This window comes from Ammospiza nelsoni, chromosome 2, assembly GCF_027579445.1.
Source record: "Ammospiza nelsoni isolate bAmmNel1 chromosome 2, bAmmNel1.pri, whole genome shotgun sequence".
NCBI lineage: Eukaryota > Metazoa > Chordata > Aves > Passeriformes > Passerellidae > Ammospiza > Ammospiza nelsoni.
Genome location: NC_080634.1, coordinates 35,012,172 through 35,037,093, shown reverse-complemented (window position 1 = coordinate 35,037,093; position 24,922 = coordinate 35,012,172).

Sequence of the window (24,922 nt, the reverse complement as noted above, 5' to 3'; positions counted from 1 at the left end):
TAAAGTTTATAGAATGCATTCCCAAAGGTCTGACAACAAAACAGAATAAATCGCAAGGCTCATAAAAAGATAATGCATGCCATTTTTTTGCTTACATAAACACAAACAAATGCAGCAAGAGGCAGGAGTGACTCTGAGAGGCCTCTTCCTTTCAAACTAATTCCTCTTATCATCACATACATTTGTAATGAATTATCACTACCTAAGGCAAAAATAAATAAAAGATTTTGTGAAGCACATGGACATTTGAAAAAAAAAAGTCTGCATTCTTGCAAATTCTATGGGAAATCATCTTTACTTCCTTTCCTCAATTCAGATTTGCTGTTGAGGATCATATCCTATGGGGACCACACTCTACAAAAGAAGGAGAAACAAGAGTGACAGAAAAAAATGTCTAATGTTACCATACAGCAGACAGTCCTCAGCAAAGTCCATTGTTAATTTATAAAGAAATGAAAATACAAAGAATGATGTTACATATTCGGAGCACAAATATCCCAGGAAAATCCTTTCCTATATCATAAATTAAGGAGGTTGCTTTCCTCTTCTGTGAGTAGGACCTTTAATCAAACAGTGAGAGAAGTCAGGAAATGATCCTGGTCAAAACTGAATCCTGAAAAAAATCTACATAACATTTAAGCCTTTTTAGCTGACTTACAGAGGTCTGACCAGAATTGTTAGTGAGTGATTATAGTCTCCCTGGCTACAGTTTTATACATTTTATTTGTAGACATTTTTAAATGGTAAATGGAGTTAATTACTGTTGGTGGCTGATCTCAAGTGGTGTTCCCCAGGGCTCAGTATTTAGGCCTGCCTCGTTTATATCTTCATTGATGACCTGGATGAGGGGTCCAAGTACACCCTCAATATGTTCGCAGGTGATACCAAGTTAGGTGGGAGTGTTGGTCTGTGGAGAGCAGGAAGGCTCTGAAGAGGCATGTGGGCAGGCTGGATAGAATGGCTGAAGCCAATAGTATGAGGTTCCATAAGGCCAAGTGCCAGGTCCCACCCTTGGGTCACAATAACCCCCTGCAGTTCTACAGGCTGGGGGAAAAAGAGAGATTGGAAAAATGCCTGGCAGAAAGGGACATGGGTTGCTAGTGAACAGCAGCTGAACATGAACCAGCAGAGTGCCCAGGTGGCCAAGAAAGCCAGTGGCATCCTGGCCTGTATCAGAAATAGTGTCACCAGCAGGACCAGCAGAGGGATTGCTCCCCTGTACTCATTACTGGTGAGACCACACCTCGAATCCTGTGTTCAGTTTTGGGCCCCTCACTAGAAGAAGGATATTGAAGTGCTGGAGTGTGTCCAGAGAAGGACAGTGGAGCTGGGGAAAAGTCTGGAACACAAATCTGATGAGGAGCAGCTGAGAGAGCTGGGGGTGTTTAGCCTGGAGAAAAGGAGGCTCAAGGGATACCTCATTGTCTTCTACAGCTGCCTGAAAAGAGGTCGAATTGAGGTTGGGGGTTGGTCTCTTTAATCAACAAGCGATGGTATGAGAAGAAATGGCCTCACGTTGCACCAGGGAAGATTGATGTTGGATATTAGGGAAGGATTCTTCACAGAAAATTTGTCAAGCTCTGGAACAGGATGTCCAGGACAGTGGAGGAGCCATCACCTTTGGAGGTATCTGAAAGACATGTACTTTTGGGGACTTGGTTTAGCGGTGGGCTTGCAAATGTTCAGTTAATGGTTAGATTCAATGATCTTAAGGGTCTTTCCAAACCTAAATTATCCTACTCCACAATTTTATGGAAATACCCTCTTCACCTTACATACAAATATTCACTATGAATCTTTGAGAGTCACAGAAGTCAAAGGAATTGTCTGAGACTGCAATAAACTCAGCATTAGAGTCACCATTCAGAGTGGTTCCATGGTCATCATCCAAAGGTCAAACTATTTATGTCATTGTACCTGGAGACAGAAACAAAGATATCTAAGCTTTCCTTTTTATCACCTGACCTTGAAATAGAAATGTCATGACTACAAATCTCAGGTGAACATAATAAAAAAGCTATTAATTTTGTATACCTTATATATTTTATTTAGCATCAAATATTGCAAATTAAAACAAATGAGTTTGGGCTATTGTATCTTTGCTTTTACTTTTCCTTGAGTATGCATACTGCTGATACTTAATTTTAAATCTTTCCCTTTGATCTGTGTTAACAATTTCATAAATCAAATGTGCATCTTTGCTGTTTCTTATGATCTCATTTCTCATTTATATCTTGATTGGAGATTCTATACCCATAGTAGGTGCCAAGTAGATGGTCTATTTTTGGTCCATCTTTAAAGTTATCAAGCAGTGTTATATTCCCTAAGAGTAAGGGTGGGAGGAGCAAAATTATGGAAAAAAAGAGTAAAGAGAGAAAGCAAAAAAAAATCCATTCCAGGAACCATTTTGTCACAGATTAATGTAGGCAGCACTGTCAGAACTAGTTAGACCTAGATAATATGCAAGCTTTCCCCCACACTATTTTTCATAACTTTGCTGATATTAAGTATGAATTTTCATGGCATGAACTATATCACTAGTATTTTTATATTTACTACTGTTATTTTTAGCTGTATTCATCAAGTCCTGAATAGATGGTGTGGGGTTTTTTGTCATTTTGGTTGGGTTTTTCTTTATGATATACCTCTGAGAAATAAGACTCTCTCCAGGGTGATTTTCAATATTCTTCCAATATGGCTGGTGTGTTATGATTCTTCCATTCACATTGTAATAACTGCTGCAAAAGCAAAGCAATGTCAGCCTATTTTTCAAAGTTCCTACCTAATAAAAATAAGTACTCTTGGACATGCAACTTCCATTATCATCAGTAATGGAACAATTACAATGTAAATCAGTATGATGTTTCAGAATATGGATAATTTGCATATTATATGTGAGTTTAAACTTCCTGAAGGTATTGAAAATTAAATTGTGAAGGAAGGGAAAGATATTCTGTACAGCAAGTTGAGGTGCTTTCAGTAGCTGTATTACAAGCAAGAAACCATATCATTCAATTTTAAGACCTCAAGGTATCCTATTATGAAGCATGTCTCATATATCTATATATAAATATTGATATGAATTGCAAACATGTGTAGATGGAAAGAGATGTCTATTTTTTGCCACTTTTTAATGCCTATCCTGCTGTACAGCAATTACAACGGAGCTCATTGAAGTCTTTCCACCGACTTTGGGTTTGTGGTTCATGTTCACTAATATTATTGCCTTAGTCCTATAGCACCTGAGATTCTCATGTGATCCCTGTCCAGTTATTAACAGTGCCCAGGAGCCTTGTGTTGGATGGATTCAGTTTGGAGTGATTGTGGGCTGAAAGATGTATAAACAGTAGAACAATGTTGGAATCCTGGATGCTGAGAATTTTAAACTTTCTGTGCTTAAAGACACAGACCTACAAGAGAACACTACAATTGACCTGAGGCTGTGGAGAAGACTTTAAAAATTGATTGATAGCACTGGGATTATGGGTGTGTAGTTGGTTAGAAGTGTTTAATATCACAGGGTGGAAAACTTAAAGTTTGGGGTTTTAGAATATAGAAATAAATATGAAGCAAGATGGAAGTTTTAGGGTGGAGACACACTGTTCATCTTTACCTTCTTAATACCTCTTCTTCATGAGTTTGGGTGATGTTCTGTAATTGGACAGAAAAGTCCACGTTGCAGGCCTTGAGGGATCAGTTATTGGGTTAAAAGGGAAAATAATCTAGGTGTCTTTTCTTAATTGGATAGTTTAGTCTTAAAAGACCTTGTAACAAGAGATAGTTAGTCATTTTGTGCCTTGCTAATGAAAGGCTGCTGAACTCATGGTTCTGAGGCTGCTTCACTGATCAGAAATAATAAACACCTGAGTCCAAACATGAACTACCATCTCAAGTGCCTTCAATCCCGACCTTGAGAAACCAATGGAATAAAGCCGTCTTATGTCCTGATTGAACTGATTCAACTCTCCCATATAAATGAAGTCCTACAGCTACACAAGTGACAACACATTGGTATAAATGTGCCTGTACGAAAATTACCTTTCCCTTACAAAGAATGTAAGACACACCATTCCAAAGTACTTCTACAGCTCCATAACCTGCCTATTTTAGGGGGTGCATCAAAATACAGGGGTTGTCAACAATCATACTTATCAAAGAAATGTTATACTCAAACCAGCTGTGTAAGGGCAGCGAGCTGAGATCAGATTTCTTTCTGTGGATAAGAAACCAAAGTTGCTAAGTTGGGTTCAGGCTGTACTCTGGGGCCATTTAAACTGTCCCAGCAGTTCAAAGCCTGAATCTCTGTTTTTCTGAAGATTTTTACCTCCAAAGATTGGCTTTCTTTTAAAGAATCCCCACAAAATCCAAGCAAGGTAGATTATCTCATGGTCACCTCTCTGCTTACTGTCTCTTCCTTTTAGATTCTTCAATGTTATTGTGTCTGAGGACCAAATTAATAGAGAAGACTCAATAAGGGGTGCTGCAAGACTACCCAATGTTTTTGACATGTCATTAGCCCATCTATGGCCTGAACACATCCTTCAAGGGACCACACGCCAAGTAGTAACAAAGATCATATAATTATAGATGAACAAATGCCTTTTATTAATTTCTTCAATAACATTTTAAGGAAAACCGGTGGCCTGTATTAGAATTCTCTAAATACCTTTTCCTTGATTGCTCTCCTCTCAGAGTTCATGATTTCTGCCCCTTCCCTAAAGGACACTGAGTCCACAGTTGATGAGGAAGATGGGCATCTGTTTAGGGACAGGAACAACCTGATTATTTTCCCTTCTCTCTGTTACAATTTCCTTTCACTTTCTAGGCTCATACACATGTAGGGCCATGCCTCCCGTTGACTGATTACTGGCAGGTTTGATTATAAAAATAGCACTCTGCAATTCAGCTGGGTTGCAGGCAACAATGAAAGATTTGATGGAGATATATTCTTTCTTTGCAGTCCCATTTATCAATGTACAGTTTCTCACTTGCCATTTATCATCTGCTTTTCTGTGCTTCCCTTGACATCTGGAGGATTTGTAGTCTGCTAAGTGGAGCAAGGCCTTGTCTTGAATACCTTACCATCTCTGTCTAGGCAACATACTCCTGATTTTTCCCCAGTTTAACTTTTCTTTAAATAAACTTGACAGGTTCAATATATCCTCACTGCAAAGAGAAGAGTAGTAAGCAATGGAGAACATACTAAAAAAGCTGCAGCCCAAGGAAAAAAATAGTGAGACAGAGAGAAATGCACCTCTAATGCACATATGAATTTATAATAAAAAGCAGTAGCAATAATTGTGTGTCTTTTAACTCAAGAGGACTATAAAACAGTGTGATGGAGTATACAGATGAGTGCCAGGTGCAAAGCAGGTCTTCCGTTTTGCAAGTACTTTGAGGATTTAGAGATGTGGGATAGAAAGAAGCTTCTTGGTCTTGTTAGTTACGAAAGAAGTAATGCATCCTGGCACATTTGAAAATTTTGCAGGATGTCTAAATATCTCACTGCCTTACAGATGTTCCTGTACCGAATAGCTGAGGAATAAGGATGACAGAAAGAAAAAGAAAAAAAGGACAGCTCAAGAGGAAAAAGCAGCAAAACAATAATAAAAGAACTCTTTCAAAGAAATTGAGTTAATAACCCAGTTATAAATTTGGAATCACTTTGTTTTGATAGTGACCTTTCAAAGTTCCTTTTATTTTCATTTCCAAATGTCAAAACAGCGTATTTTGACAATTCCAAAGCATGATATATTTTCTTAAAAACTGAAATGTGATATTTTTCACAACTGGTCCCTTTCTGCAAATGGTTTCACTTTTGAAGAAAGTTATTATTTTCGGGGTTCAGGGGAGAACCCTGAAAAGTAAAGAATTTCTGAAAAAACATGATGCTCTTTACCAGTAAAAATATGTAAAATATGTGCTTGACATAATATGGGCTACCTGTCCAGTTTCAGAAAACAGAAGGTCAGGGCTCCTGTGAGTTTGAGCTCCACCTGGCAGCTCAGGGTAAATAGCACCTTAAGCAGGAAGGGCATGATGAGCTGGGAAGTGGTCGGCCCTGTGTCCAACACCTGGACTAGCCAAATCCCTGACCTGGCCACCAGGTGGAGGAATTATACAGAAGAAAGTGTTTTCCCTTTCCAACAGCTACCGTGTGCATTGACATTTATCTGAACGACTTTAGAATCTTGTCTGTAGTCGTAGTAGATGTACCAAAAGCTGGCTAAAGTCTAGTGGCTTGTCTTGAACTTGTGCCATCATGGAAAGGCTCTCTGGCACTGCTGGTTGAAGGGTTGGGATGTGACTTAGGAGAGGTGAGCTCCCTCTGTAGCTGTTGCAGACTGATATGGCTTTAGGAGAACATTTTGGGACAGTTTCACAGGGGATCTTGCTGTGTCGCTGGTGCCACAGCTGAACTCATTGAGTTTTTCGCACAGCTGAGTTCACACACTGAGGAAAGAGCTGACACCCATTGATACAGTTTGGTTCTCTCATATATCACAGCTCCTTCTCTATTTGTTTTGCATTTCCATGCTTTGTGTGATACTCATCATGAATATTTTCAGGCACCTCAGCCATTTATCATTGGAACACACCCCCATTGTGTACTTCTATGCCCAAAAAACTTCTTGCATACTGGAGTACAGCAACATCAAGCTCATGGGTGGGACCTAGGAATCACTGAGTCATTTTGCAGTTAACAGGTTTTAACTAAAGCATCTGCCTTGGTTATTAGCTGCTTTCTTCTCTCAATTTCCCTATATAAGTCAAAAGTAGATCTCAATATTTTGAGATCTCTGTCCATCACTCAGACTATTTTGAGTTTTGTAATGCTGACTGTCATAGCAGTTTCTGATCTCATTGCACACCAAATTAATAAAAGCCAGTGTCCCAATGGACTGAGAGGAAGAACAACATGACAGAGCAGAGTCTTAAATTGTGTCATTTATAACAACTCGATCCGAACTGATAGAAATGTGATGATTTTCACCAGCATCCAAGACTTCCATCCCCCAAAATGAAAACCCATATCTGTTCGCACCATTGTCATTTCTTCAAAGGAATTCATATGCCTTCTCAATATACATATTATGCTAAAATTTTTATATGTATTTAAAAGTGCATGGAAATTCTTTCAAAATATTCTAATGAGGTAGAGGTACTCAGTTTAAAAGCAGGAAAAACTGTAATAGCAACCGAAAAAACAGTAGTAGTTGAAGTAAAAGAATTTCTTGCCTTTATAATAACACTTTACACATTTGTCAATCTCTTAAATGGAGTTTCTATTGATGGTCAGTGGATTAGTCTCAAAGCAACTGGCAAGGCTGTCTTTGAAATATTGCCACTCGGGTTCAGATAAGAAAATTAGCAAAAGACAAATAAAATAAACATAAATAGTTTTAATGGAAAGCTTTCTCTGAGCTGCTTCTGTCTTTCTTAATCAACTAAGAATAGGCTGTGATTACAGTAATCATTATGCAATTAATCACTATAATTACTTTTTATTGGAATAAGAGTTTAAAAAGCAACTAACATATTTTCTATTCTTGCTTGACTGGAAGACATTAAGTGCTTGTCAAGAAGTTACTAAAATTATGTCTTTGCAATTTTTTTCTTTTTGTCATCTTATTTTGCTTTTTTTTTTAATGTAAAAGTAACAGTGCAAGTTTATGCACATCCTATACACAGACAATATTCACACAAAACAGGGCTGTGCAGTTCTCCAGTGGCAATAAGATGCAATTTTTTGTGTACTTATCCTGCCACATGTGTTTTTTATACAGAGTGCACTTACCTATAGGTATCTATAGTTTGGTTGTGATCCATGCGTCAATGAAAAATCAACAGTAAATTAACAATTTAGACCCACTTATCATTGCGAAATTGAAGTTTTGATGTTCCTGGGCTTTTCTCTTTTTGACCTCAGAGTGAGAGCAGCTCTTATCATCTGAAGGATAGACTATGTCTTTGTAGCTTCTCCTAAGACCAACCAGGGGACTCAGCCTTTGCAAATACTTCTCACCTCAAGTTTCAATGTAATGACAGCAAGGAAAGAGATTACTTCATGAAGAATTGCAGTTTGTGAGCATTTTATACATAGATCCCTATTTCTGTATTGAGGCTGTAGTGGGAGGTGTACTGCCTGAGTTTGGCTTGTATTTAGTGTTCTTCCTTCACCTCTTCTCTCTTGGGAATCAGTCACAGTCCTGAAGAGACAATCTCCTGCTGTTTTCCTTCCACATCTCCCTCAATCACCACAAGCCTCCCAGGAACATTATCTAATCCAGCCCATCAGCATTCCTACCTGTCCTAGCTCACAGCCCACGATACTTTTAGTATTTCAAATCTGTTTAATATTTTTTTTTCTTACAGAATCTTTGCACAGCTGTGGACAGGTACAATCCTTTTCTGTCTACTTACTCTGCTGTTTCATACCACCTCAACTCTAAACATGTCTCAGACAACTATGAGCCCACTGAGTGGCCTGTTTTGCTGTCTTAAATACAGCCAGGACAATACAGTGTATACGTGGAATTGTGTAATTAAGAAAACTTTTTCAAGGGGTAACCAGCAAGCAGTGCGTGGGTGAATCCACTGATAAACAATCTGAAACTAGACCTGCTTGGACAATATCAAGGCTTCCAAGATGCTGAGGTCTTCTCCCACTTAAGTCATTTTATGCTTCTTTCAACAATTATCCCTGGACCACAAACTTCTGGGTCTCATGCTGCCCTACTTAAGCAGGCAAGAAAGCTGTCAGAGCTAGGACTGATTTCAAGCACTGATTCTACCCAGTGATTTTAAAATATGGAGGAAGTAAAGATGTAGAGAGTATTTCATGCCAAAAATTCTTATAAAAAGATTCAGATTCAGTCTGAAATGTTGATGTAGCACATGGGTTTAGTTACTGAGAAATTGCCCTATTTATAATCACTTTCTCCCCAGACACCTTTTAGAGATGGATCGGCTGTGGCTATTTTTTGTTTCCCTATGCAGGAGGTAAAAATGCTTTTAAAAATGTTGTTTGTCTTCTGACGATGGACTCTGACAATCTACTACTAACAGGCAAACTCCCTAAAATGACTGTTAAATGGAAATTCTCCCCCTCGCACCTTTCCAAGCAACTCTTTGACTGGCAGACCAAGAGAAATGCTTTTAAATTGCAGTTCCAGCCAGGGTGGAACCTTGCTGGTACCTTTCGAGGAAGGTATGAACCAACATAACTTCAGTTTGCCCTGCAATAGAATTTTACAGGCAACTGCTGGAGCATTTGGGAAACTAGAGGACTTAGAGCAAAGATACTTGTGCAAACATTGACACATTCTTACAGAACATTTTTATTTGAACAGACTAATATTTTCTGACCTCTGGAAAATTTATGATTCTCCTAAGGCGAGTAAAAATGCTTTGTCTACACTGGAGTTTTAATAGACAAAAATTAACATGTCTTAATGGTAGAGTTTTTCTCTGTGGATGTCTGTGACACAGCTGCTGATATAAAAGCTGTAAGAGGTAAAGAAATGTCAATAACTTCTTTCTTTCCCATCCATTCATTCTGAATTTTTTTTCATAGAATCGTACAATTTATTGAGTTGAATGGGACCCACAGGGATCACTGAGTCCAGTTCCTGGCCTTGCACAGGGCATCCCCAAGAGTCACACCGTGTGCCTGAGGGCATTGTCCAAACCCTTCTGGAACTCTGTCAGCCTTGGTGCTGTGAACACTTCCCAGGGGAGCCTGTTCCAGTGCCCAACCACCCTCCGGGTGGAGAACCTTCTCCAAATATCCAACTTAAACCTCCCCTGACACAACTTCAGGCCATTCCCTAGGGGAATCCTGTTACAAAGTTCATTACTGAAGCGGCTGCTTGTTTTGAAGAGTGAAGACAAGCTAGCAATTTAGTCTCTGATAAATCATACAAACTGTGGGTTTTGAGGCTATTTTTGACCCTTTGCCTCTTTCTTTTAAAATAAATATAACCTGCAATTTTTCTTTTAATCTTAAACTAAAATAAATGTCTTTGAAATGGCTACTTCCTTATCATCTGTGTTCATAAAATAGTTCATGAATTCACAAAGAATTTTAAGAGCTCTAAAACTATTTTTTTCAGTAACATTTTTGGCAAGACATGTGGGTCAGTTTTAGCCAAGTATGATGACTAATTTCCTGCTCTAGGCTTAAAGCTGTTTCCTAAGCATTTGAAAGGACACAGAGTTCCTGGGACATTTGATACTTAAGATGTGTCTCCATTTTGTTTTCTGCCAATTACACTGACAACTTTAAAAATTAGTTTTATCTATAGTAAGGCATTTTTATAGTCCCTGATATAATTTTCCTTATCACATGCAATTTCTCTTAGGAAAAAAAAAAATTAAGAAGTTTGTGTCCACTCAATTTGTCACTAAGCTTGTTCAAGTTTTGTATAGCATTGTCTGACTTTTACAATCTGGGGCAGGAAGCTTTAAATCTCCATATTATTATAATTTATTTTGGGGTGAACTGAGCAAAACAGCACATGCTAGTTTCACAGCAACTAATGGAAGCACTTCCTCTCACCTCCACTAGCAACAAGCTCTTGGCACAAAGGTTTTAGGGTTGTCAGCACTGCCACACAGCAGCAACACAGATTTTCCCAGTCTGGGGTTTTATCACGGCCTGTCCATGAGCCATTGCCCCCTCACCCCAACTGCTGGGCACCTGCATCCTTACAAAGGCTCACATGGAAACTAAATGAGCTTGTTCTGGAGCAGTGGGAACAGTGTCCTATTTTCAGAGCAAAGCAGGGAACAGTTGTCCCCACTGCACCCCCTTAGGGAAGCCCTTTGTCACCCAGTGCTTCCTACTGAGGGTGGAAGTCGTTGCCGGAGTGAATTTAAAGTCAAAGATCACATTTTCCTTTGAAAATACAGCTGATATGCCTAGCCAGCAGGGAAGTGTCAGTTCTCTTTCTCGCTCTGTTTTGTGTTTCATGAGACCAAAGATTTATCACTCCAATGGAGTAAAATTTGGGGATTTATCTTCATTCTGACAAAGCAAGAATGTATTTTGCCTTTGAGCCATGTAGGTGAACACCTGTTCCCTTTGAGTTTTGTCTTTGAATCATTGGGAACTTCATAATAGTCTCAGTCAAAAAACATGCAGTTCTACCTGGCTTGGACATAAAACCCAGAAGCCTGTCTCGGGTTAAGCTAAAAAAGATTTAATCAAAATGTTTGAAGGATTTTGTTTTCCTTTTGGTGAGTTTGGGTTGATCTGTAACAGAACCCAGTCCCATTAAGTTTGCATGAGCTCTGGCTGCCTTAGGGGGATTTTTCTAAAGTGAAGTAATAATATTTTTCTGATCTCCAATATGTCTTGAAAAAAGAAATTCTGTCTTTTTTTTTTTTTTTAAATTTATGGCGACTTAATTAATCCTTGCAAACCACCAAAGTAAACTAAGTCCCTTAAAATGCTTTGTAGTATGGTGCAACCTTTGTGAGCTGGTATTTAGGAACAAAATAAGCATGTCTGGAAATTGCAGACACAAGTCCCTGCACAACAACAAGATAAGAGGAAATATGTAATATTGTGTTTAGCTGCAACTTCTTACACAAATATGCACCATGGATTTTTGAAGGGGTTCTGCAGCACTTTAATTCTGCTCAATTTTCACCTGCTGACGAAAGGGAGCCCTGAGTGGCGATCTCAGATTTCTTTAGATCTGAACAAAACTGACAGTCTTTCAAACTAGGGCAGAAAAAACAGATTTTGTGCCAAGCTGGGCCATGCAGAAGGATGACTTTGACAAAAAGAACTAGGAAAAATAAAGAGAAATTAGGAAGGGCTGAGAGGGGCCTGTTTGCAGTGCTATAAAGTCACTAAAACCTTGAAGGTACCTAAAATATTTGATGTTCATGCCACTATATCAAAAGGTTCGGACCTCCATTAAGTATTAAAATTTGTCATTTTAAATTGCTTTTTTTTGCCAGCACGAGCAATATAAGTATTGAAATTTCCTCAGAAAGTGCTTATCTCATCAAGAGTAAAATTATAGTATATGAAATACTAATTACAGTATTGTGAAGAAAGGTGAACTTTCTGATGACATTTTATCTATTTGTAGAATACTAATTTTCTCCCTTCTTAAAGCAGAAGATGCCACACATGGTGGTTTCAGTTACTTTCTCATCAAAATCTCTTTTTAAAATATGTATATAAAAATGATTTTTTAAAATCTTTCTAATAATCCATGATTCCAAAGAAGCAGCTGAGTTTTGATCACACTTGAATCAGAGTTCATCAGTACTGAGGAGTACTGAGGAGTTTTTCATGATATCTAGTCAACAGAATAACATGAAAACTCATCCTGGAGCTTTGGACAGTCATGTAACTGAAAAAAACAATATTCTATTTTGGTTTGATTTATTTTATTTTATTTTATTTTATTTTATTTTACTCTTTTAAATTCTATTTTAAATTTAATTTTATTATTTATTTTAATTTAATATTTTATTTTTAAACACATATTGCAAACTTCTATTGGAATAGAGTAGTGAATTATTTTTATTCTTTTTTGGTGGTTTACTTCTATTTACAGGGAATAATCTGTTTTAGATTGCATACAAACTTATTTCAACCTTTGATAAGATCAGGTTCCATCCTCTTTTGAAATGTGATTATCATTGGCTAATATCTTCATTTAAATATTTGGGGTTTTTTCCATGTTTTTAAACAAAATCCTTTGAAAGGAAAGATACACTACTTTTGGCTTCAAAACTTTTTCTCATTTTTCATTTCTTTAGTGCATTTTTTCTTTGTTCTATGTTTGTTCTTTGTCAAAGGCTGTCAGTCTGATCTCATGAAATGTCATACTGGGACTATAAAATATTAAATAAGTTTGTATAAGTTTTGGATATCTAAGGAAAGTCATTTCATTATGTCTCAGTTGTACACAGTTCAGTTATGTTGTGCTTTGGTCAGGATGAAAATAACATTTTTTAAAAGTCTCCATAAATATTTTATCTGACAAATTTATCTTCTCTTTCTATCCAAATAATAGTATCTACAAATAGATGAGTTTACTTGCTTTTTCTCCCCATGTATTTGGGGATTTTTTTCTTTTCTGTGCACAATGGCAAGCCTCAAATATTCTGTGTTCTCTGTGTTAAACTCCATCTAGATGCCTAGCAGAGATTTATTAAATCAACCACAGGGTTTCGCTTTCATTGTTGACAGCAAAAAGGCACAATCCATTCAACCACAAATACATTTGCATGAATGTTCATCACAATGGTTCCACTTGCAATTTTAACTTTTTTTTTTGGTAAATATTTGGCCACTCATTCTACATGGAATGTAAACAGAAATGTACAGACAGGAAAAATGAATATCAATGCACTGGAAAACCACATATTATTTACACTGAAAGTTTTTTCTTCTCTTGCACATATTGTGACATTTTCTGATAGCTTTTGGTCTCTGTTTTTTGATTAAACTCTTGTCCAAAATTTTACTCTGTGTTCAGTCATTCCTGGAGTTGAGTAAGCAAATCATTTGGGTACAGATTTCCTGCTTGTGGAATATATTTCTTTGCAAATTCCATGAGTGGTAGTGTTCACTTATTTCTGATCAGGAAAGAACTGTTCAAGATGTCTTTCAGCTCGGGTAATTATCTGCTGCGAAGGGATGTAATAGCACATAGAATTGGAATAAGAACCCATCAATTGATTTGGACTTTTGTCAGTGAGAGAGTATAGTTAAACAATTTATTTTAGTGACTATAATGAGGAGTTCTTGCCTTTACCTGTCTTTTTATTTCAAAGCTGTGGCCAGTTGTGCATGAGGAGAACACAATCAAGTAAGGAACACCTATAAAAGCCAATTTATAAGGCTTGTTCCTGCAAACCTGATATATTGCTTTCTTACTGATTTTGGTGGGTGGCCTGTGCCTGTCTCAGCTGCAAGCCTCAACCTGTGGATAAATCAGATCCTGTAAATCCTCTGTCTGAGGAAGAAGAATAGGAATCCTGTGCTATGTGAATAATCATATGCTATGTGAATATGCTATGTGCAAGCTGCTAATCATCATTCCACTGTAGCTCATTTCCACTTTTAGCACCGATTATGTAAAAAGGGAATATACTTCACTAAAATACAGGTTGAATTGATAGGAGTGGGAGTACAAAGAGTAGAGGTCAGGAACCCCTCACCTTCCCTGGTTTGACCATATCACCATCCCCCCAGTCACTACACTGGCGTTATGATCATGATTAGCTCCCTCTGATTGATGTCAGGCAGGTGAAGCAGGTTCTTGTGCTGCAAGAGGGCCTCCTGCTAAACACAGAACCACTTCTAATAGCTCTGTAAATCAAGTGCATGAAGATAATAGGTTTTATCTACAGATCTGAAAGTTGTTTATGGCAGGTGAAGTGCTCAAAAATACACACTGTCTTATTTCTCAGAGCAACATGTAGCCAACAGTTAAATCCTAATAAAGTATTTTTCCAGAATCCATTTGCTGTAAAGAAATGGCTGCCTTGAGCAATAAATACAGACCTTGAATTCTTCACTAGCAGAGAGGAGAATTTCCAGGGAAGATATGTGTTAAGGGCATGAGGAATATTCACTGTTGTAATTAATGATCATTTTGTATATACATAAGTATAAAAGCGATACTATTGACTCTTACATTTATGCCTTTCTGCTGAAATTTGAACCCACAGACAACTCGGTAGGTGATGTTTTCTTGCATCAGATAGGCATTTTTCCAGATATTTAGGATATTACCATTACAGAATTTGTCTTACTGTGATTTTCAATTGAGTCCATCTGCACATATTTAAAATGAAACATGATCAATTGATTAAATGGAGAAGAATTTTATTTTTTTTTAGTGAAGTGTGATGACAATAGGCAATTTTACTTTCAAACATTTCAGCCTCAGATATTCTTGGCATCCCTGACGTCATGAAATCTATATTTTTTGAGTGTAAACCCTTCAATGGTAACATCAGTTGTAAAAAAAAGATTTTATTTAATCATCTTTTGTTTGCTTCACTTATCCTCTTTCTCTGCTTGCCTGGATGCCTTTGGGCCGTGGGATCTCAGTGTAGAATTTCAGGGTTTAAGAATGGTATTCCTCAATTTAGTATTCCCACTGAAACACCTCAGACAAGCGCTGCTCTCTCACTCCTCCCCTCCTGCTGCGGCAGCTGGAGAGGAGAATTGGAAGCACAAAAAAGTAAAGATCACGGGTTGAGACGAGGAGCATTTATTAGAAACAGCAGTGAAATAAGAAAGAGAACAGTAGGAACAATACAGAGAGTGTACAGGAAAAGCAAACGATTCACATGGCATTGCTCAGGACGCGGAACCTGGAGCTGCCAGACCACAGTCCCTGGCAAACCCTAAAGAACGTGACTCCCTGACCCTCTGTGCCGCCTTCACACAGCGAGAGGTCACCCCTGCATACCCCAGGGCCCTGCTGCTGCTGCTCCTGCCTGCTGCAACACTTAACCCTGGTGTGGCCAGAAAGATGGCATATTGTTTGGAGGGATTGGTAACTACTCTTCCAAATAGGATTTGCCCTCCAAAACCCTGCTTTAGCAGGACAGTTTCCCAACACGCAAAACACCTTCCTTCTTCTGTTTGGGTCCATTCTTATTCAATACATAGAGTAATTGGAAAAATTTTGTTTTCTTTATTTTGTTAATAGTCTTTAGAAAGCAATTTTAAAGAAAACAAAAAGTTGCTGAAATACTATTTTGTGTAAAAGATAACCTGCCAAAATAAAACAGGAATTGACGCTTTCTGACATGAATGTATTACCTGATAATCCTTCCTCATCTGCTCTCATTACCTCCAAGATGTCTCCTTTTTTTCAATGAATATTTATTTTTAATAGATTGACAAAATTTGAAGGATTTTTTACTGTTTCTTTAGAGATGTTGAATCTTTTGCTTGTATTAAAGACTTCTTTTAACAGACAAGTGCATTAAGAAACATAATTTTGTGAATATTATAGTAAGAATTATCTCTACATAGCACGAAGCACACGTGAAAAGCTGTAAAAAAAATAAAAGGCATGCACAGCTGTAATTGTTTTGATTTTTTGGTAAGGACCACGTATTATGGAAGAGAAAGCTCCTTTTTAAAAGAGAGCACCTATTATCTGTCCTATATAAAAACACCATAAAAGAGAATTCCCTGCTCCAAAAAGTGTAGAGAATAGAACTGAAAAGCATAAAGGAAAAAATAGAGGGGTCAGACAAACAGTCTTTCAAATGTTCAGATTATAGTTTTGATTTTAAAATGTGAATAAATTGCCAGTTTTTATAGAAATCCTTCTGTATTATGAGGGTTGAACAAGACAGTGTATAAACACTTTGATCCTCACAGAAAAAAACATTCAGGGCAATAGCAGAATTTCGTCTGTCTGGATCTCTGAAATAGTCAGATTTCATTGAGGATGAAGTCTCTGGAGAATTAGAAAGCAGTTTGGGGTCATGTTTCCCAAAATAAGGATTGTGTTGTCTGACTGTGTTGTTTTTTGAGGCTTCAGGTGTGTTGTGCAGAACACCCAAGGGCGTGCTGGGACAGGGCAAGGGGGAATGGCTCCAAACTGAAAGAAGAAAAGTTTAGATTGCATATCAGGAAGGAAACGTTTGTTGTGAAGGTGATGAGGCACTGGCACAGGCTGCCCAAAGGAACTGTGGATGCCTCATCCCTGGAAATGTTCAAGGCAACGTTGGATGGGGCTATGAGCCACTTGGTCTAGTGGAAGATGACTCTCCATGGCACTGGGGCTGAATGACCTGTAAGGTCTCTTTCAACCCAAACCATCCTATGGTTCTATGAACATTAAGATAGACTGCATTGCTGACTTTTACTGACCTCGCTGTCCTTAAAACCATCATCCAAAACATCTACTGGTTGTAAAAATATGAAAAGCAGAGAAAAGCACTGTTTTGATAGGTTGTACTTCACTGTGTAAAATCCACGCAGCGACACATTGCAATTTGAGGATAACACTTGGATCACCAGCTAGTGTCATGCTCATGCAGATGAGTGCTGGCCTGAACACTCCAGAAATTATTATTCACTCAGAGCTGCATTAGAAAAAAACACTTGCAAGCAGGTAAATGAGATGCTTGACACTTCAGGAAAACAAGCGAGAAATCAGAGAACCTGGCAGGATGATATTCAATGGAGGATTTACACAACAACATAGCACTAATTCATGAGGCAAAATCCTGGATAGTGCAGGATTCAGGAAGCCAAGTCTGTGCTTTCTCTTAGCTTTGAAAAAGCAATTTAAGTGTAAGCCTTAGCTCTTAGCTGTGGTCCCATTTACCTCAGTAGGAGTATTCATACACTTAAAATTAAGCATATGCTAAATATCTTGTGCAATTGGGACACATTTACATCTTTAAGTAGGAGAAGCAGCATGGGTGATGGAGTAAGTAATTTCTGGATCTCAGGCAGAGATACACATAAAATTAAAAAATGAAGAACAAATGAGTAAGTTTTAGAGTGGTAAGTGTTTGCCTGTAAATTGTTAGCAAGCTCAAGCCATTAACATGAATTCACATGTTTCCAAAAAGCCAGTGTGGAGAGTTACTCCTAATGCATGTCATAAACATCTCTAATTATCAACAGACGTAAATTCCCTCAGTATTTAAAAACAGCAACTCACAAATAAAATGTACAAAATAACTCTGTGGCTATGCAGGTATAATTTTCTCTTGTCTCACAGTTAGAAGTAATTTTCTTCCTGTGATCCCTGCTCAGCAGTCTTGTGTGTGGATATCCATGTTCAGGCATGGTGAGAGAGAGAAAAAAACACAATGAGCAAGTGTCTTGTAACATTGTATTTCTGCCCATTGTGTTTTCTGTGCACACATCTCCCATTATGGCCCCATCCCCTGGAAAAGCGGAGGCTACCACAACATCTCCTTCTTTCATACTCTCTGAGGGACAAAAGAGAGAAATAAAGGAGTCTGTGAGGCAGAGGCAGCAGGGGAACAGTGAGGTTCATACAATTACCCCAAGTCATAGAGAAACACCTACTCAAATGATTTAAAGTATCTTCCATATGCCTCTGATCTTCCTCAGCCCACATTTCAAATAACTCTACAGAAAGATTTCTGACAGCGCAAGAAATTGTACTTCGGCCCATCTTTTGGAGATGGACCAGTATTTTCAAGCAGTTTGTGATTTTTATGCTCTTGAAACACCAAAGGGGCTTGCTTCATCCAGATATATTTTTTAAAAAGTAGGTTTTGCTTGGTCTTGCTTGGATAGCTGAAGATTCAGTAGCCATTTCCACTAGTCAAACTCTTCCCAGTCCTCTGCCCTCATATAAATCTGAGTTACAAAGGTTTGAACTCAGCCTCTCAAGCTGAAGTATTGAGGGAGCAGTGCATTCTGTGTTTAGATAGAAGCACAAGGCAGCAGATCCCAGTAAGGACTAAATCTCTTAGCTTAGTCACGTTCCTGCTGCTGTGAATTTGACCCATATTCAATTATTTATGAGCAAATAGGCTTGTGCCTATGGATAATAGGAGAAATGAAGTATAAATGACTCTTTGTGGACATGTGCAGTTCATTGTCTGCATGTAGATTTTCACTTGTAATTTAATAAGATTTTTGTGAATATTTGGCCTATCAACTTTGGAAAATAAATTTTGATCTAAGTTTGCATTGTTCAAATATAGTGCTGTTAGTTCTTCCTTCCACTACATCACAGAAAAGTCACTGATAAAATTTATATTCATAAGCTTTTAGTCTTAAGGAACTGGCAGGAAAATTAAATGCATGTTGGACATTTGCCTATATGTAAGCACCAAAAATCCATCTCTTCCAATTCTTTCCCATTTCTTTAATTCTCATAGCACAATCATTTTTCTGTGTGTGCAAGCACTCAGCTGGACAAGGAAATCACGACCAATAATACCAAATGAAGAGGTTTTGTGTGTACTTGTATCTCTGCATCCCACAAATATTCTGTGATGAAATTACTTGTGAATGCACATACATAATTGTCTTTATTTACTTGTGACATCTATGACATTTTGTAACTTAGAAGCTGGTTCTCACCCATGTTTAGTTACAAATGAAAAAGTACAGAAAGGAAAGAATAAAAAAGGAAGAAGATATCAGATAATTTTTTTTTTCTAGATGTTGGAGTACTAGGAATTTCTTCAATTTAAAGGCTGTCTCATTGACTGAATTGAAAGATGTATAGAAACAAGAAAATTGAAACAAAAAGCATGCTGAATCTATCACTCTTATGATGCACTCATCACCATGTTATTTGAGTGCCATGTCTGCACACATCCTCAGCAAAGGCACAATTAGGTAGTGCAAGAATTATCCTGTAGAAAAAACGTTCTCCAGGAATCACTGTCTGAGTGAATGTAAAAAATATGCCCTTGTGTTTCTGGGTAGTAATAGAAGTGCCAGAATCAATTATCTCTAAGAGCTCTTGGGCAGTAGGAACAGACATGTCTGACAAAGCAAGGGGCACTTGACATGCCATTAATTGAGTCTGAGATATGTAACACAGACAGCAGCTCTCTCTGATTGCAGGATCCGCTTCTCCTCAGGTCCTGTAAGGGGCAAACCCACTACTAGAGATTAAGAACCAGGAATTACGTGCCCAGATTGGATATTCCACAAATACGAGGCAAGTTAGGGGTCTCTGCAGTAATTTCTATTAACTAACATCATGCATAGACATGCACTTGGGATATAAGATGAGAGAGAAGTGACAGGTCATGGGGTAGAGCTGCTGCTGCTGCTGTGAAATAACAGAGATAAGTCCAATGGGGCCATTTTGTAGACTGTGGCATACATCTGCCCAAAGTGTGCTAAGGGAATCATCTGCTCACTGAAGAATTCATAAACTGCCTGTTAACATCATCTGGGGAGAGGAGGGTGCCTTTGACTTCTGCTGGCCTCCATGAATAGAGATTTTCATCAGTAGCTCCTCATCAGTAGCTCCTAAAATCAGATATGCTACCCAAAAATTCTAAGACTCTCCTCTAACTCATACACTTCCCTGGACTAGGTTCTATTTGGTGGTTTTGGTTTGGGTTTTGTTTTTTTGTTTTTTTTTTAATATAAACTCCTCTATTTAAGAAGCCACGTAATATAACAAATTTCAACAATAGTACGAGAAAAAATTCTATTTACAGTTATATTAATAGACTAATGAGAGATTTTATTAAGCCTGGGTCTCTTTTCCCTTCTCCTTGTTTTATTAATTGACATTCAAATAAAATGAATTTGCCTTATGACTCAGAAGAATACTCTGATCTGACAAATTAATAGCTGAATTGTTTTGGTGCGGTATTTCAGTGATTATCAGGAGGACTGTTAGTCACTGATGAACTTGCTCAAGAAAGATGATAAACCCTCTTGTCAATCATTTTGCCAATAGCTGAAGCAATATGGAAAACAATCCTGCCTTGGACACCTCGGCACAGCTTTGGGGATGCAGTAGATGCTTTTGTTTTGCTGTTGTACCTGATCCACCCCAGATCTGTCGAAGAGATATGTGTAAGCAGCCACGTCAGTGGGACTGATATTTAAGTGTCTGATTATTTTGCAAAACTCTGACTTTGGAAGAGGATGAAAAATCTTTAAATTTCTATTTGAATAGTATGGAAATCAAAGATGGCTACCAAAATACACCTCAGGATACTGTTGCATCCAACATAAATATAGATAAATTATTAAGGGATATCAAGCACTGTATCAAGCTGTTCAGGGCAGCAGTGGAGTCACCATATCTGGAGGTATTCTGAAGATGTGTAGATGCAGAAAACAGGGACAAGTTTTAGTGGTTGGCTTGGCAGGGCTCAGTTAACAGCTGGACACGATGATGATCATAGGAGCCTGTTTCAACCTAAATTATTCTTCGGTTCTCTGATTCTATTCTACATAAAATAAATTAAAAAAAAAAAAAGAGAGAGAGAGCCTGCCCTTCATCAGGTACCAAACTCTAAGAAACCATCAATGTAGCAAACAGACACAGCACACCTCACTGCTTTTTTTTGTTAATCACCTTGTCTCTTCTATGCTGTAGACTACAGAGCTGGGGCAAGGAGGCACAAAAACTCACTAAAGAGGTAGCTAAAATGAATGGAAATAACTTTATTTCTAGAACAAATAACAGCTGCATTTATTCAGATTTTTGTTTGTTTGTTTTTAACAACAATCTAGAGACAAAAAGGGTCATCTAGAAGGTTAGCACCTTGAATTCAGTGGTTTTTTTAAGATGGAAAGAGTAAATGCCAAAAGGTGAAATTTCAGGCACAATTTCAGTTTCTTTGTCCAAGAAATGGGAAGTCTGCTTCATTCTGCTCAAATTGGATCTTTTCAATGAGGAAGGCAAAACTCAAGAGCAGAATCCCAATTAGAGAGGGAGTTAAAGAGAGGACAATTTTATCATGCTGAGGCATTTTATCAATGCCACTGCATATGAGAGTAAAGAAGCTGCTCAGGACTAGCAGATGTCAGAAAGAGCTCCACTAAGCTAAATATTGTTAATAGTCCCCAGGTTACAGAGGTAGTGGCCAGGATAAATTCATCTTATGACATGCTTAAATTTCTACAGTGTCTGAAGCCTAAGTCATAATATCAGATTATGCTCCTGCTAAAAAAAGTTTAAGACAGAGGTTGGTTTTCAGAGTTTTTCTATTTTAATACAAAAAAAAAAAAAAAAACAAAAAAAAAACAAAAAACCTATAACAGTTCAGATTTGGGGAAAAAAATAAAATGTGGGATTGATTTGACCATTCAGTTTAACAACCAAAGATCTTATGCATCTGCAGTAACCTTCCAAGTGACACATAGTTAAACTAGTTTCAAAATTACATTAAAACTATTAAAGAAACACAGTGTTTTGATAACTGCTGAATTATTCTCTCATTGCTCTTGTTGTTTATCTAATGATTAGTTACAGAACTAAATCCAGATCATGGCCTTCAGTGCCAGATGTTTTGTATGTATAAAGGTTGTATGGACTGCTCTATCATCCAGCATTAAATTTGAAACTGTAATTTGGCTAAACATCAAACATTTTTAAGAAGAAGATCTACAGACCCAGTGCTTAAAGAAACCAAAATCTGATTCTGTAACCCCATCTTAGCATGTCAGCTATAGCTAAGATCTTGTATAAATAAGATCATATCTAACATGTTCTCCATCTGTGTGAAACATCTATAGCTCCTTTCTGTATCCTTAATGTCTTTTCTGACTTTCCATCATGTTTATCAGAAGATCTGGCTGTCAATTATTCTTTGCTCCTGGATATTTTTTACTTGAGAAATCTCTTAAGGGAAATGGTGACATTATGTCATGTACAGTGGCCTGGCTGGTCCTGAAGATATTGTGCTCATTGGGCAGACATTACAGAGTTAGTCTATCAAATACTCAATTCAACATGGCTCAAGTTGCATGGTAACTTTAGTGAGTTCTAAACTGACTAAATTGCTATCCTCTTGGAAACCAGAATTGTAAGAAGATAGGCAGGATCCTTCAATGGTTTATTTGTTGTTCTTCTTTATTTTTTTCTGAGGCTAGCACTTAAGGAAGGATAGTATATCGAGGTCTTTTTCATATTAGCCAGATGTATTCAGCCCTTTTTTAAGAATTTTATTTCTACTGATGACTTGGATATCTAAACCTGCAAGTTATGAGAAGTTTTATTTTCTGAAAGTACCTCAACCCCCCTATTTTCTCTGCAAGCACATGTTGAAGTGTTTCAAGAATCTTCTTGCTCCTGAGTGTCAACTCAGAGTTGAGAATGGAATTAAACTCTCTGGACAAAAGATTATTTTCATTATTTGCAGCATAAAAGGTAACTGAGAAATTTAAGAAATTTTGGTGAATGTATCAGAAATAATGGTTCTGGTATTGACACAGAAAGATTTAATGTTTGTCAAGAATACTGTCCCTTGAAAGGGAAGAAAATCCTAAACCAAAATAACCCAACCAAACAAAACCAAACCTCTAGCAAACATCCCAAATCCAACAAATTTGTTTTCCAGACTGTCAATGGAATTTAAAACATCAGATGAGTTTGAAAATCTCTATGTATTTACATGTATTCTATTCATAAATATCTTTTCCATATAGCTTAATAGAATGCCATGGATGAGACTCTTTACTGAAAAGCTAAAATCCCTTAGAGTTACTGAACATGAAAAGCTATCTTAAGGACAGTATTATTAAAAAAAAAAAAGTCTCTCAGAGGTTAAGATTCAAAAATAAATTCAAATACACTTATCTAAAACTAGCATCTTTTGTAATATGTAGTCTAACTTCTCAGTACTGATACTCGAACTACATGTACTTAGGCAAAATATTTCTATTTTTCTGAAGACTGCTGTGATCATGGTGAGATACCAATCAACTAATGAAGTCAATGAAGACATGCAAATGAATTGTGATTTAGCTCCTGGTATCTGTATCTGGTATGTCTCATCCCATTACCATTTCCTTGACTTATAGCATTAATATGATCTGACAGCTTTTAATATCAGCTGAAATGACACAATGGAATACGACAACAATGTAAAAGAATACACTGCTTACAGACTGTTTTTCACTCTTCATTTCCAATGGGCTCCATGTAAGCTAAAATAAACCAAAGTGAGGAGATGCCAGTTTATCACAACTGTTGTGAATGCCTAAGAACAATACTGTCTACCATTTTACTGATCTGTTCTCATGCAGGTGAGATTAAATACATTTTAAGTAGACTTTTGTAACCTAATTTATGTATTAGGTTGTGTATAGCGCCTGTGTAGCCTGAGAACATTAAATTCATTAGAAGCTTATCTTGGAAGGATTTTCTTGAGCTTGAGTGTATGGGCAGAGGTTGCATGGCGGAGACGCTTCATTTATTCAAAGGATCTCAATCAACAAATATCATTGCTCTTAAGCTTTTGACCGTCAGGTAGTGAGTTGCTGTACACCAGGAACTCCATGAAAAATCTCCATTCAATTATTTTGTCACTTAGTGGGGTTACACAGGATGATTGGTCTCTGTCCCACAGCTACAATATACTACCACATGACCTTTTGGACTTTTTTGTTGCCCCAGTGAGAACTGGTTAGCACAAAAATTAAACTTATCATGTGCATTAATGAGGGCTGATTAATCTGTATACATACATCTGTGTCCATGCCACTTGCTCTCTGAGGGGCTTTGACAGAGCTGGTTTTCTTTCTCAAGAGAACAAGGTAGACCTCACTGAGAACAGAAGCACCTTCAGATCTGAGCTTATTCTATTGAACTGTCTTGGAGCAAAGGCAGAAAGATGTGCACAGCCTAGCAATGAAACATGGGTTTAAATAAAAACAGTGTTGAAAAACTGCTTGATCTTAATTCACATAAAGTTGTATCAAATTATCTACCACACATTACAATTCTTTGCCATGAGCTTGAAAGGACAACTGTCTCTCCTCAGGACTAATGTATGCATTGGAACAAATCTCTGATTTTTTCACATTATAAAATCTTTGTTTCCTCTTGGAAGCACGAGAGTTTGACCTCTTCAGTAAATAGGATTAAAGTTATTAGAACCTTGCAGACATTTGCTAGTTATTACTCACAGCATTTTACTAGGAAGATAGGAAATTTCTGCTGCTTTATTTTATATCCTGATAAAAAGTAAAAGGACAGAAAAGCTGAGGTATTTACCAAGGCTGTTGTCTGTATCTCACCTAACCCCAAGGACTCTGGACAGCAGGTGCTGAAGTTATGTGATTACATGGTATTTGAAGTAAATACAGAAAAACATTATCTTTAAAAGACCAAAAGCAGTGAAGCACTTTTTCTTCTTAAATATGAATGGTTGTATTAATATTTTTCATATTTACTCCATTGTATTGTTTCTAAATGGGAGTATATTTTATAAATGTTAA